The following is a 14,655-nucleotide window of genomic DNA, read 5'->3' on the forward strand; positions in this document are numbered from 1 at the left end:
ATAATGCACATAACCGAAAAGTTGGAGGTGCATTCCCCGAACCGGATTCGAACCTACGCCCTCCGGAATCTGAGGCAGAGGTCATATCCACTGGGCTATGACTAACTGAAATAGAATAACTAAAACATATTTAAATACGGAGAGCGAGTTCATAATCAAAATCTCGAAGCTGTTAACCGAACCAATGGTCCATATGTCCTTCATATCTTCAGATAGGAAAATCCCTACCTCACTTCAACCCTCGCAAACGCAAACGAAGATAAATTGAAGTGCTACCCGAGCCTCACTGTTTTGTAGCAAAATATGGTTTTCGGATCCGGTAAAATGATTCATACCGGTAGATGAAACAAAGTACAGTGAAAACAATGAACAAAATGATTAATTTGAGATGAAAGAGAAAATGTTCATGTTATCTACATACTATAAAAGAAAGTCATGTTAGTTACACTATTTATAACTCAAGAACGGCTGGACAGATTTAGCTGAAAATTGGTGGAGAGGTAGCATACAACTAGGGGATTGGACACTTAGGGTAGGGGTAAGGATAGGGTAGGAGTAGGGTTTCACATGGAAGAAGTCGCGGGCGTCCTCTAGTTGTGCATAAAAAATATCCATTAATTTTTCTTCTGGTTAAGTTAAGATTTAGAATGTTCTAGGTTGCTTGTACCAACAACGAAGAAAGATCTAATCAGGTACCGTTTCAATTTACAGGACAAACTGCCTCGTAGATCCAGTGGTCCGCCTATCACGAGTTCCTGAGTTCAAATCCTGGGTCAGTCAAAGAAATACCGAATTTTTTTGCTTCTCAAAAAAATTTAGGGAAAAAAAAATATCTCAGCCCAGATATGGGGAGTTGATGGTTGAAAACCCTCGTACTGTTGTTCTCCTAGAACAAGCCATCGATCCCGGACATTACGGCCTGGTAGCGGTCGGCCGGTCGGTGGGCTCTAAGCTCCATATCCCCTTTCCTATAAAGAAAGAAGCCTGGCACTGCGTCAGTGTTATAAAACACGCACAAAATATCATTTAGCAAAATTAGTCTGCATCTACCACTATAAACTCAACAGAATTAACATAGCACTAAAAGTGTAAAGCAAGTTCATAATCCAAATCTCTCAGTAAACCTCGCCGTTTGAATGCTCCGCGTCAGTTTAAATCTGGAGATAGGGCGGCCCCTTGCGTCGACCCCGGCGAACGTAAAGGAAGATAAATTGAACTGACATCCGAACGTTACCGTTTTGTCGCACAGTATCGCTTTACAATTTGCCGGAATGATCCTCACCTTCCGTGTACCCAACAGGTTATTATGACAGTGACGGAATTACTCGTAGATAAAGGATTACAATGTTCGCCCACGCGAAATTGTAATTTAGCAGAATAGATTAGTAGGTAAGTATTAACTGCTACTTTAAACTATAGATTGTGTTGTGCTAGTAAAATTATGTGTTTTTAGATATTTACACTTAGAAACAATATATTTTTCAAAAATGTTTCTTAAAAGTTGAAAGTTTTTAGTTTAATAGATTGGCTACTACTACACCAGAAAAAAATACCGAATATTAAATGTTCCTACTTATGTTGTAAAATGTTCCTACTTAAACCATTTGTTTGCTCTGAGCAGCTTTATTTGGATGAATGATTAATTTATAATATTACTAGCGGACGCCCGCGACTCCGTCCGCGTGGAATTTACTCAATGAAGTTTTTCACAAATCCCTCGGAAACCATGGAATTTTCCGGGATAAGTAGCCTATGTGTTAATCCATGCTATAATATATCTCAATACCAAATTTCAGCTAATTCGGTTAAGTAGTCTAGGCGTGAAAGAGTAACAAACATTCATATAATTAAAATCATCAGTTCTCGCAAATCTCGGGAAACCATGGATTTTTTCGGGATAAAAAATAGTCTATGTGTTAATCCAGAGTAAAATCCATTTCCATTCCAAATTTTAGCCAAATCGCTTCAGTAGTAGCGGCGTTAAAGAGTAACAAACATCCAAACATCCATACAAACTTTCGCGTTTATAATATTAGTAGGATTTATAAAAAAATATAATACTTTCATTTTATTTTGTACCGCTTCATTTTCTATAGTATCAAATGATAAATCCGGTCACAGTAAACAGCAAATTCAGTTTGATGTTTGCCACAGCACGGGAATCTATATTAGGTACTGACGATCATATTTATAGATTCTATTTATATTTTATATCTGTTATATTTGTTTTTAAATATTAGAAATTTCTCCATTTTTAAGTTTATTAAATTTCCTATTTTACCATAATATATTGATAATTACACAAATAGAGTTATTATTTTTCCAATATACCCTTTTCTCACTGTACTTATTTAATCCCACTTATTTTTGTAACAAATAAATTGTTTTATCTTTGATTTGTCGCGCTATCATTGAATAAGTATGTAAATATCTTGAGAAGGTCCCTAAGATGTTTTTATTTAAAGACATATATACAAAAAACCTTTCACACGAATATGTTATTCGTACTTCAAAGAAGCAATTCATACAAAACGATATGGGTATTATCTCCCGACATAATAGCATTATTTACCTTTATACGGAATGTGACAAAAGCTACGTAGAACGTTTTGTGCGGTTTTGTGATCGACATAAAAACATCAATTGGATATAGAAATTTCTTTCTTTCTTTCACCTGTAATAGAATATTTTATTACGCCTTCCACTCTATTTAAAACCGTTAATACACAGTTGTTTATTCATTATCATCATGAGCAGCCGATGGACGTCCACATCTGGACTATGCCTCTTGCGTGGACTTCCAAACGGTTTCGAGCCACCAGCATCCAGCGGATTCCTGCAATCCGCTTTATGTCCTCGGTCTACCTATTAGGGGTCCATCGACACATGCTTTCCGATGTCGCCATTCCAGCACTTCGGGACCCCAACGTCCATCGGCTCTTCGAAGTATGTGCCCTGCCCATTGCCACTTCAGTTTCGCAAATCGCTAAGCTTTGTCATTGACTTTATTTCCTCTGCGGATCTTCTCATTTTAGATTCTATAGAAGATAGATTCTATAATAGATTCTATAATATCAAACTATAATATAAAGCTCTCTACCACTAGATAGTAGGAGCCTGTAAAACTGAAGCGCTTTTAATAGTGTATTGGTAGGTACATTAAATTATAACCAAATTGGTGTATTCTAAAAATAAATTTGACTGTAAAATAGTGTTAAATACTTTCTTACAGTCATATTTACATATTTTATGGGCAACACAATTTCGATCACTAACAGTAAATAATTTTAAGAGATAAATGTTGTTTTATGTTTTATGTTACTATGCAGTTATGTGTTGTTCTAACAAATAAATTCTTTCTATTCTATTTTATTCTATAATAACCATAACAACTACAACACTGAGTTTTTATTAGTTGTAATATATTATGTAATACATATGTTACTTTTAATATCATATTTACGTATATATATTTATTTATATATATAATTACATATAATGTCCCAGTTGCACCTACCCGCTCTTTCTTCGCAAGTTCTCTCGTTAGGGGTTGCCTGGTAGAGATTACTTATAGTAATAAGGCCGCCTTTGCATGCTAAGTTTAAATTATCTTTTTAATGTTTTAATTTATAATTGTATTTTTGTGTGCAATAAAGTATTTCTTCTTCTTCTTCTGAGTAGCTATACAAGAGAGCTAAAGCCTCTATACGAGCAGTCTACTAATTATTACTCTTGGTTCATTTTTGCCCACATTTTACAAGTATCAATGACGTAACAGGCATAGTTCCAGTGTGCAGTTCCTCTCGGGAGCAGTAGCAGTAGGATGCAAATGCTCTAACGACTTTCATCGGCGGCGAAGTGTAAAGACAAGCGTCGCTATTTGTATATCGGCAACGAATGCAAAGCTAATGGCAGTTCCAATATTGGAAATGGAAATCCTGTGTAACAGCCTTCGGAGACAATATTGAATGCATGCTGTTGTGGGTACAAGTTTAATTAAAACTAAAATTAAAGAGGTAAGATTTGAATTGTTTGTTTGAATGTAATAGGCTCCGAAACTACTGAATCAATTTGAAAAAATCTTTCACTGTTGGAAAGCTACACTATCCTTAAAGTGTTATAGGATGTATAATATTTTCAAAAAAATATGAAAACTTCTTAAAACTCCAATAATGTAATGGTAGTTAACCTTCAACAGACAAATTTTATCATAGTCACTGAGAGTTCTATTCGTGCTAAGTTGTTTATAGTTAAGTATAATTAACTATTATTAAAGATTGGCTTCGCACTGACTTACTTCTGTAACCTAAAAGGAGGGTTATCTCTAACGATATACTTTTAATGTTATTCATGCGAAAGAAATGAAAGATCTGATACTTAACCACATAAACACTACTGGCGCTGGAAAAGTTTTGAGAAATTCGGCACAGATATAGTATGTAGAGCTCCTGTGAGAGAGTGAATATCTGAATCTATAATCATCTATAATTTTGCGTACACATTTACGTAGTTTAATTTTATTTACATGTTTTATTTTTATAATATAATGTAAAAGTTGAAGATATCGCAGAAAATGTTTATACTTTATGGTAACAAATTGCACTCTTTATAAAAATTTTCATAACAATCCCAACTCAAAATATTTTCTAACTTACTTTTTCCTTTTATTAATCCACACGGTAGGGTATTGGATAGGGCATGGGTAGGGTACGGGTAGGTTAGAAGTAGGGTAGGACTAAGGTAGGGTAGGGATAGGGAAGAAGTCCACATTAGTCAAAGCGAAGCTTGACCGGGTCCGCTAGTAGCGAATAAATGTGCTAAAATTTGAATAAAGTAACAAGAAAATAGCATTATGCATAGTATCAGTGAAGTACCAATTTCTCTCGAGGGCAGAGCACGAGCTCTCTAAGCTCTAACGACCTGCATTCATCAATATCGAAAACAATGCCCCGCCTGACAATAGGAATTACATCGCTGGAATTGGCAATGTTATTGGCAATCTAAAATAGAACTATATTTTTATATAAAAGGATTTTTATAAATTAGATTTTAGTACATACCGTGCTGCTTAATTATGGATATTTCTACAAAATATTATATTACTAGCGGATGCCCAAGACTTCGTAGACATCGTTATTCAAATACCTACCTTAATAACTTTAAATTTTAGACCTCTTAAATAAATAATAAACTGGCACTCCGCACTTCAATAGTAAGCTACTTCATGATATTTATCAATGAATAATATAATTATGCGATGTAAGGGACACAATTAAAATATATATGTTCCTTAATAATGAACACATGTTCCTTAGACATTTTTTATTAATTTATCATAAAGACTATGACCCTAGAGTTATGGGAAATACTCTAGAGCAGCCTGTATAGTTAAATAATACTAACCCTTGTTTGATTAAAAGCCTGAATATATATTAAACTAAGTAAAACTTACTGTATCTAGAAATACGTGCTCTGTTTCACAATGCAGCGATTTCTCTTGGGTGCAGTTTCATGTTCAAAACAAAACATGCTTTAGAGAAACTCCAATGTTTAGATATCGATAATGCATTGTGAATTGAAAATCTAATATTGAAAACAATTTATGTAACCAAAAACTGAACCTTCGCAATTATGAAGACGGTGAATTGCCATCGATTTTATATATAAGATGTGATTTTTTTCCATTACTTCTCAATACAATTTAATTTTAACAGGCGTAATAAATTAAAACACACACAGGTTATTTTAAATTACTAATATTTAAATTTATTTTTATTAAAACTTTGTTATTTAAGTGGCAATCAACGACTTCGTCGTTAGACTTCGTCTAAAATTTCAGTTTCGTCAAATACCTTTTTGTCGCTGATTTCAACAAAAAAACATAGGTATAGGCATAAATTTCTTAGATGTTACCCCAAACTTCGTTAGTCTACCGAAACAAGTTATGGTATAGAATCAAAGACAATCTTTCAGACAATAAAATCTTTTTAACAATAAAGTTCAACCGAATTCAAAATCACAAAAATAATTACCCAAAAAGCAAAAAATAACATCGTATGTGCTACCTTCTGATCACTTTGAAAGTTGTGGTCACATTAAAAACACACGTGTCGAATTGTCAACTTCCTTCTTTTTTGAAGTCGCTTAAAAACGTACTCGTGACGAGAGACAAAATAATTTGTAACGCATGTGCTTTTTAGAAGAAAAAAAGTTGTCCGTCTCCTGAAAAAATGGTTGAGGTGTTATTCTATTCGGCATCGAGCCGAATTGTTTATAACTTTTGCAATTTTTGCGAGCTGGCCATCAATTTTTTCAAAAACTATCTACGTTCAATTCCGAATCGAATGATTTGGTTGATGACCTCAACCATTTTTATAGAAAACGGAGAACTTTTTTTCTACTAAAGAGCACTTGTTAACCAGTGTATAATATGACTAACAGTTATTAATACTCACTTATATCAAAACAAGGCCAAGCTAAACTCGTAGATAAATAGTGGGTCGTCACTTTTAATGGACACATTCAATTCCAGGTGTATAAATGAACTGAGGAATTACACGGCACTGCGATAGCGGACTGAAGTGCTTAATAAATAATTTATCACTCGGCGTTGAACGAAAACGCCACGAAGAAAGGAGAGGAAGACATCTAAATGGACATTTATAACTACAAGAACAGTTTTACTTAACCATTTATTAAGACATTAATAGGGGAGCACTGTAGTAGTAAAATCGGCTTTACTGCCACCAACGCTTATTGGACGGGACCTAAATAATGAGCTTCGTCGTCTTTTCCTACAGACAAATTTTGTGGTAACTTGTCATAAACTGAATATCGACGAAACAAAATGACTTGTTAACTTTAATATTTACTGCTGACGCCGAAGGAAGTTGAGTATGGAAAATGTGAAGACCATATTCAACAACAACAACAACAGAAAACAGTTTTGAACTCAGAAAAATATGGAGTTAAATTATGGATGTTGCCAGGTTTGTCAGTTAATTTCTTTTTTACTCATGATCTCTTGGAATGAAAGATTTATTTTTGAACTATAAGTGGCAACCCTAATGGTTCAGTTGCGTATCTTATACAAGGGTTATATATTTTACTAGCTGACGCCGCATAGTTTCACCCGCGTGAATGGGTATCTATATTATCTCAGTTCCTGTAGTGATATATGGATAATATGTATAGCCATTCACGCAATATAACTTTCCTCGATAAATGGGCTATCTAACACAGAAAGAGTTTTTCAAATCGGACCAGTAGTTCCTGAGATTAGCACATTCAACCAAACAAACAAACAAACTCTTCAGCTTTATAATATTAGTATAGTTAAATGGTTTAATTTCCAGCTCGAGTTAATTAAGTTCTTATCTGGTACCTTCGGCTATGGCTAGTTAGCCTAGTAATACCCTACCAACAATTTAGGGTTCCGAAACATTATAACCGTCCCGGTAGGATGATGATGATGATAATTTAACATAACTCAAGCATGGATATAGTTTAGCGATTTAGTTTAGTGATTGATTGTTGGATGGAGAGTAAAATAGGTAATTTAAAAAAAACTAAACTAAGTAAATATATTTAAGTGTCTATTACCTTAATTGAATCAACCTCAGTCGAATGAATTTTGACAGTTGTATTAGTAAATAAACTAAGTACAGTTTAGAGAGAAGTATATTGTGTGTAAGGTGAAGAGACAGAATCCAGTTAGAAAAAACTAAGTTCAAAAACGTTCACAATGTATATAGAAAATTAAAATGGCAGTAGACGGGACATATGTTGAGAAAAAAGAAAGAGAAATGGACAAAAATAATAACGGAATGGTAAACTAGAGATAGTAAACGAAATAGAGGAAGACAGGTGAAGAGATGGGAAGATGATTTTAAGAAAATAGGAGGACCAGAATGGATGCGAATAGCAAAAGACAGAAATACGTGGAAAATATTAGAGGAAGCCTTTGTCTATACAAGACAAGCTGTTTGAAAGGGAGATCAATCGGATGGAAAATTACTAGTAAATAAATACTTCATAATAAAAGTACTGTCTCTTTTACTGGACATTTCAGTTTCAAATAGCAGGTGTACGACTGAGAAATTACACGTTAGGATGGCGAAGTAGCCTAATACATTATTTATCACGTTGCAGCGTACAAAGGCGTAACGTAACGTGGAACGTAGAATATCTAAATTAACGTTTTTATGAGATACGTAAGTATACACGCTGAAACTTTTACACTCACCTCTGAATTTCATTATTAGTTTGAATAAAAAGGTTATTATACAAGTAAACAGACAAATATTATAAAATATAGAATAGATAGTCACCATCGAATAGGCAGGATACATAATTCGAAGAGCCGATAGACGCAATACAAAACGCAATGTTGGTCGACCCCCACAAGGTTGATTGACGAGATCAAGCGAGTTGCAGGGATTTACCAGATGCGACTCAGGATCGTGATGTTTGGAAGTCACTTCAAAAGGCATATGTCCTGTAGTGAACGTCCATCGGCTGATGTGATGATACTGATAATGATGATGATGATGATGAGACAGATAAATGGTATTGTATATGGAAGAATAGGTGGCCGTTAATTATGGGCATCAAAAGAAGGCCAGATGATGAGATATACTCGGAGTATCTGACCTGATAATCAGAAGTGAAGAGATTTACAGAAGGACTAAACTGACAACGAATCGCAAAGCTGAAATGGGCGGGGCACATAGTTGAAAGGTGATTGATCCCAAGAAATTATTAGGTCCCAAGAAGCCAGTGGTTGACTCCCTACTATAACGCTGACATCAAACGATTGACATGAAGCTGCTGGATACTGGTGAATCGACCGTGTTCTTTGGAAGTCAATGGGACTTACATCCAGCTGTGGGCGTCCATTGGCTGATAATTATGAACCAGAGAGTAGGGGCAGGGACGTGCATTTCATAAATGCAAGATTGAACTACCTGCCCTGAGGTTTGATGACCCTACTTCCTACTGGAAATAGATTTTTTCGTTATGTACAAATTTTACTCAATGCCTGCTCTAGTTAAAAACCACAATACGCCACTATCGGTATAGTAATATAAGAAAAATATATAATTCAAAATTATTATGATGTAAAACTAATATGACCACAATTTTGCTGAACAATATCCTGTAATATACGTATAGTAATAATTGAGTCGGTAAATATAACAAAGTATTTAGGTCAACTAGTTTATATCACAAACAAAATCCCTAGCGATAATGTTTTCGCGTTGAATATTATAATTATTTCCCGCATAATAATAAAGTAAACCTTCGATGATGCAACAGTAGTGAAATCAGTATGAAATAATATCACTGGACTTACTAATTAGGTCGCCAGACAGAGTTTAATGAAGTTTTAACTTCCAACCTGAAATAAAAAATTACAAATGTTAGCAACAAGTTTTACAATTTTAAATGCAAAAGTAAGTCTGTCTGTCTGTTCCTTTTCACAACTAAACGGCTGAACCTATCAAGATGAATTTTGGTATTATGCTAAATTGTACTTTGGAGCAAAACATAGGCAATTTTTATGCCTAAAATAAGAAGAGAAGGGGGTGAAATAGGGGTTGAAAGTTTGTATGGAAAGTCGTCCATTTTTAGAGTTGCAATTTTAAAAATTTTTACTAATATAATAAAGCGGTAAAGTTTGTAATCTCTGGATCTACTAAACCGATTTTGAAAAATCTTTATTATTTGTTTGTCTATTCCCACGGGAAAAAAGATTTCTATTATCCACCAAAAACTGACGAATCTATGCGACAATATGACTTTGTAACCAAAGCATCTTCAAGAGATGTTCACTCTACAACTTTCAGATGCAATTTTTTTTTTCGCGCTGAAACGTCCTTAAGATTTTGTGTGACATTGTCGCACGTTGAGTTTTCTCGGATAATAGATAAGTAAATCACGAATCTACGATTAAATATAGGTCTAATAAGAAGGGTCAGAGTCACACAGCGGGCGATGAAACGAGCTATGCTAAGAGTAACTCTGCGTGATCAAATCAGAAATGAGGAGATCCGCAGAAGAACCAAAGTCACCGACATAGCTCAACGAGTTGCAAAGCTGAAGTGGCAATGGGCGGGGCACATAGTTTGAAGAGCCGATGGACGATTGGGTCCCAAAGTGCTGGAATGGCGACAAAAGCGCAGTGTTGGTCGACCCCCCACCAGTTGGACTGACGATATCAAGCGAGTCGCAGAGACTCGCTGGATGATGGCGGCTCAGGATCGTGATGTTTAGAAGTCCCTACAAAAGGGTTTTTAAATTGTGCTATATGCTGATTTATGATAAACATTATAGTAGGTATACATTACCTAATATAATGTATATATAAATATATTAAAACTAAACTTGGCATGCGAAGACGGCCTTATCTACAAGCAATCACTAACAAGCAACCTGGGGGGGACATGAAGAGAAAGACAAAATTATTTGGCAATTAAAAAAGTACTAAACGTGACTTCTACGCCTTAATATACGTACCAAATCCTAACAAAGCGTCTGTAATAACTTCAGGGCGTGACCGCAAATTCGAATCAATCCACAATTCCGAAATTCGTTCTCGTCTCGAGTGATACTTGACCTATTCGTTTCCGTTGGAATTCACGCGGTCGTGTTTTTTTTTTCCTTATTTCACAACATTAATGCTTCTTCTCTTTCTAATTATTTTAGTTTTTGACCAGACTTCGTTTTACAAAATTGAGATTCAAAAACAGCGATATTTTTATTTGTATTTAAGTAATGTGAAACAATATTTTGACGGCCTCCGTGGCGCAATGGTATGCGCGGTGGATTTACAAGACGGATGTCCTGGGTCCGATCCCTGGCTGGGCCGATTGAGGTTTTCTTAATTGGTCCAGGTCTGGCTAGTGGGAGGCTTTGGCCGTGGCTAATTACCACCCTACCGACAAAAACGTACCGTATTTATCGTATCGTACCGTATTTAGCGTTCCGGTACGATGTCGTGTAGAAACCGAAAGGGGTGTGGATTTTCATCCTCCTCCTAACAAGTTAGCCCGCTTCCATCTTAGATTGCATCATCACTTACCATCAGGTGAGATTGTAATCAAGGGCTAACTTGTAAAGAATTAAAAAAAAATTAGTTCAACGATTTACTAAAACAAATGTTCAAATTGAAGACCACTTGAAAATTTACTCGTATGGACATACAAATCAACTTATATGTTCAAATAACAATTGAAATATTTTAATCTTAACTTCTGTATTTACTAGTTTATAAAATTCCCGTGTCCCGGTGATAGTCACCATACTTCTCCAAAACGGCTTGATCGATTATGATGAAGTTTTATTAGTATATTTTTGGTAGATTTGGGAATATGTTGTAAGTGATAAAGGTAGTCAAAGTTTTGTTTTAAATTTTTTGGAATTTTTTTTTCATGATGTGGCATTGTAAAATAAATACAGCCCTTAATTCAGACCCTTCTACGATTAACCCCTATTTTTAATAGCGATAAGGAAAAACGATGTTTGCCGGGCCTGCTCGTATTTTTTAAATATTGTTTGTCTATTTTTCATTCCATGGAAAAAAACTATTACTCGAAATGGAAACAACAATAGTACGAACACAACAGTCTAGGATTGAACCCAAGACCTCTCAGGATGCCAGTACTCAGTGTGATTTTAAATGACATTTTCTGTTTATTCATCGACAATAAGCAAAACCTGTGGAGGTAAAAAAAAAATCAAAAATTCATTTATTTCAGGTAGGCTCAGTATACAAGCACTTTTGATACGTCAGTTGACTATTTGTAAAGATTCTACCACCGGTTCGGAAGGCAGATTCTGCTGAGAAGAAACCGGCAAGAAACTCAACAGTTGCTCTTTTAAATAATTCATACAATAATATTATAGTTACAATTGATGACAACATTACAATTTCTTATAGTTTTACTTCCTGTGTGAAGGTGGAAGCTGATCCAACGGCCTCCAAGCAACTTTATCATTAAGGAACTCATCGATGGTGTAGTAACCTCGACTAAGCAAATGTTTTTAACACATTGCTTAAAGCTATGCATTGGCAGGTCCATCACAGTCTTGCGGATCTTGTTATAGATCACGAGTACACCCAAACCTACAAAAGATTTTTTTTCTCTTTGGAGACGATATGCAGAAATAACTAACTTAGATTAGGTATTTCAACAGATGTACTTACATACAGTAGCCAGTATCCGGTAACCTACTCGCAATATTTAAATTACTTAATAACACATCCTCTAACCCACAAAGCTTATAAAAAAGAGCACACGATTTTAATGGGAAGGGATGCAAATATTTCTTTAGCCCCGCCTCGAGCGCTATATAATAACCCTCTTAATATGCAAACCTCTCCGGGATAAACGCATCTTGCTTAATTAAAAAACCGTTATACAAAAAGAGTTACCTGCCTTTGCTGGCTTTGGTATTACTTTATCCAATAAATTAAGTAAAAACCAAAAGCCCATTATAATTATTACAGCAGGTGGCGTTAAAAATAGTTAAAATTTAAAAACCCCACTTTGAAAAACTAATGAGAAAAATCAGAAACAGTTTAGGCATTCTATTGAATATGTTCCTTAAGGAAGACATATATCAATCAATATATTACTCGTATATTGAAATCAGACAACCGGAATATACTGGGTGCTGGAGAGTATTTCCCACAACTCTGGAGTTATTCTTTACCGAAAATTAATTGAAAATGTTCAGGGAACATGTGTACTAAAATTAATATTTTCGGGGTAAATAACATTTCTTTTGTGTATGTGTCCCTCATACGCATACTTATAATTATGGCGTAGCCAAGTTTTAAGTATTTTAAAATTCAAGGGTATATAAAGACATGGATAGTTGGAATTATTTGAATTACTTTGTATAAAAACATTTTTTTTTAGTTAAAAAAGTATTATTTATGCAGTTTGGCTGCTATATATAAGTGGACTCGTCAACACCTTGAAGTTATGGGATACACTCCCGAGCACCCTGTATAATTGCTCCACAATATACTTCGTCACTCGGATTAAAAGGAACCCGTGCTTAATTCGACAGTTATATTTCTTTATTTACGTGTATTTGTAATAATAATAAAACATTATAAAAAGCGGACAAATATAAATATTCAAAAATAGTATTTCAATTACACTTTTTTTTCAAATGCGGTTAAATGTTTTTAGTGAAACATTGCTATTTATCTACGCATATTTTTTATATTGTATAATACAAGCGGACGCCTGCGACTTTGTCTGCCTTTGGATCTCCGTAATAGGGCCCTGTCGCAAAATTCGTTCTTAGCGGACGTTTACTAATCATAAACTACTAGCCTAAAACGTACCTACTTTGTGCGTCAAGTGGTTTCAACCTTTCGCTTTCATATATTTAGATTGTACATTTGATTTAACAACATATACCACACCTAATTATCGCTAATTAATTCAGTTTATTTAACAAATTATTTTAAACCACTAATTGGTGTAATTAAATTAATTCAATACTTATGTAGCTTACAGACTTAACAACGATGATATATAGCCAATTCGATAGACACTATCGTGCGACGAAGCAATCAATTATAAAATACTCAACAAATAGACACTCCACGTTAACGCCATTACCATGAATGCTAAAGTAACTTCACCAAAAGCCCATTATAATAATTACAGCGAGCGGCGTGTCGCAAATAAATTAAAAAATGGTTTTTTATTATCCACCTAAGCCTCTCTTCTCGGAGTTTTTATTTTTCCACAACGCAAAAAGTAATCCTCGTTTATGGCAACATAAAATTTCAGCATGTGAAATGAGTCAAATTAACGTAATGGACCTATTGAGGGGTTACGAATAATTTTCATTTTCACTCTTGATATTATATTCAAATAGGTTGTTCAAGCTTTCCTTATAAATTATTCCGACCCTCTTTCTACATCGAATCCATTGTCACATTTTAACATCGCAATTTTCTTCACGGAAAAACAAAATGAAGTCAAGGTCAGAATCTCAATAGACGCGAATGAGAAAAACAATATCACAGTGTAAAATGTGTTATTATGTTTGATCAATATTTACGTCCTTGACATTCGAAATTATCTCGCATCCGAGCGCCGAGTGGTCTATTCTTATCTCGTTATTTAATATTCACCCACCTTGAACGCCGGCACAACGTTAGCACTTTTTCGTTCCCAAAGTGGCACAAACACCGCTTCACTAAGGCTCGTAGGCAAGAGTTCATTAACGTTCACTCACAGGTGGAGACACTACGTAGTGTGCTCGGGCACAGGCTACGGGCTACGAAGCGTAGCGCGCGCGCGTAGCTCTCGCGAGTGACTCCCGGCCCCGCTGCCGACGCCGACACGGATTGCGATCCACAGTGTATGCTAACTTTTCAGATAAAGCGTTAATCATAATTGAATCTTTTTAGTAGAACTTGGTTATAGAGAAAGGGAAGTATTTAATAATGTGATTTTCAAAACAATAAAAGCGTTGTTATATACAACCATAGTAATAGTAGAGCTCTTTGTGAATTTATCAAAGGAATTTGTGAAAGGATATCCTATGTGAAAGGGTAACAGTTACTGAAGTCTACTAGATATAAAGAGTAAAGATAATAATCTAAATCTATAAATGATTTAG

General features: G+C 34.9%; 1 protein-coding gene across 1 annotated transcript in view; it reads right to left on the bottom strand.

Moving 5' to 3' along the window:
• Positions 1-14,354, bottom strand: part of LOC112055162 (kazrin) — a 199,762-nt gene extending 185,408 nt beyond the window's left edge. The window contains exons 1-2 of the mRNA XM_052885385.1: positions 14,169-14,354; positions 9,356-9,400 (exon numbers count right to left, since the gene is read on the bottom strand). The gene's annotated coding sequence lies outside the window, so the exon portion shown is untranslated. The remainder of the gene's footprint in view (positions 1-9,355; positions 9,401-14,168) is intronic.
• Positions 14,355-14,655: the final 301 nt, after the last annotated feature.

The sequence above is a fragment of the Bicyclus anynana genome, chromosome 14 (genome assembly GCF_947172395.1).
Source record: "Bicyclus anynana chromosome 14, ilBicAnyn1.1, whole genome shotgun sequence".
Classification (NCBI taxonomy): domain Eukaryota; kingdom Metazoa; phylum Arthropoda; class Insecta; order Lepidoptera; family Nymphalidae; genus Bicyclus; species Bicyclus anynana.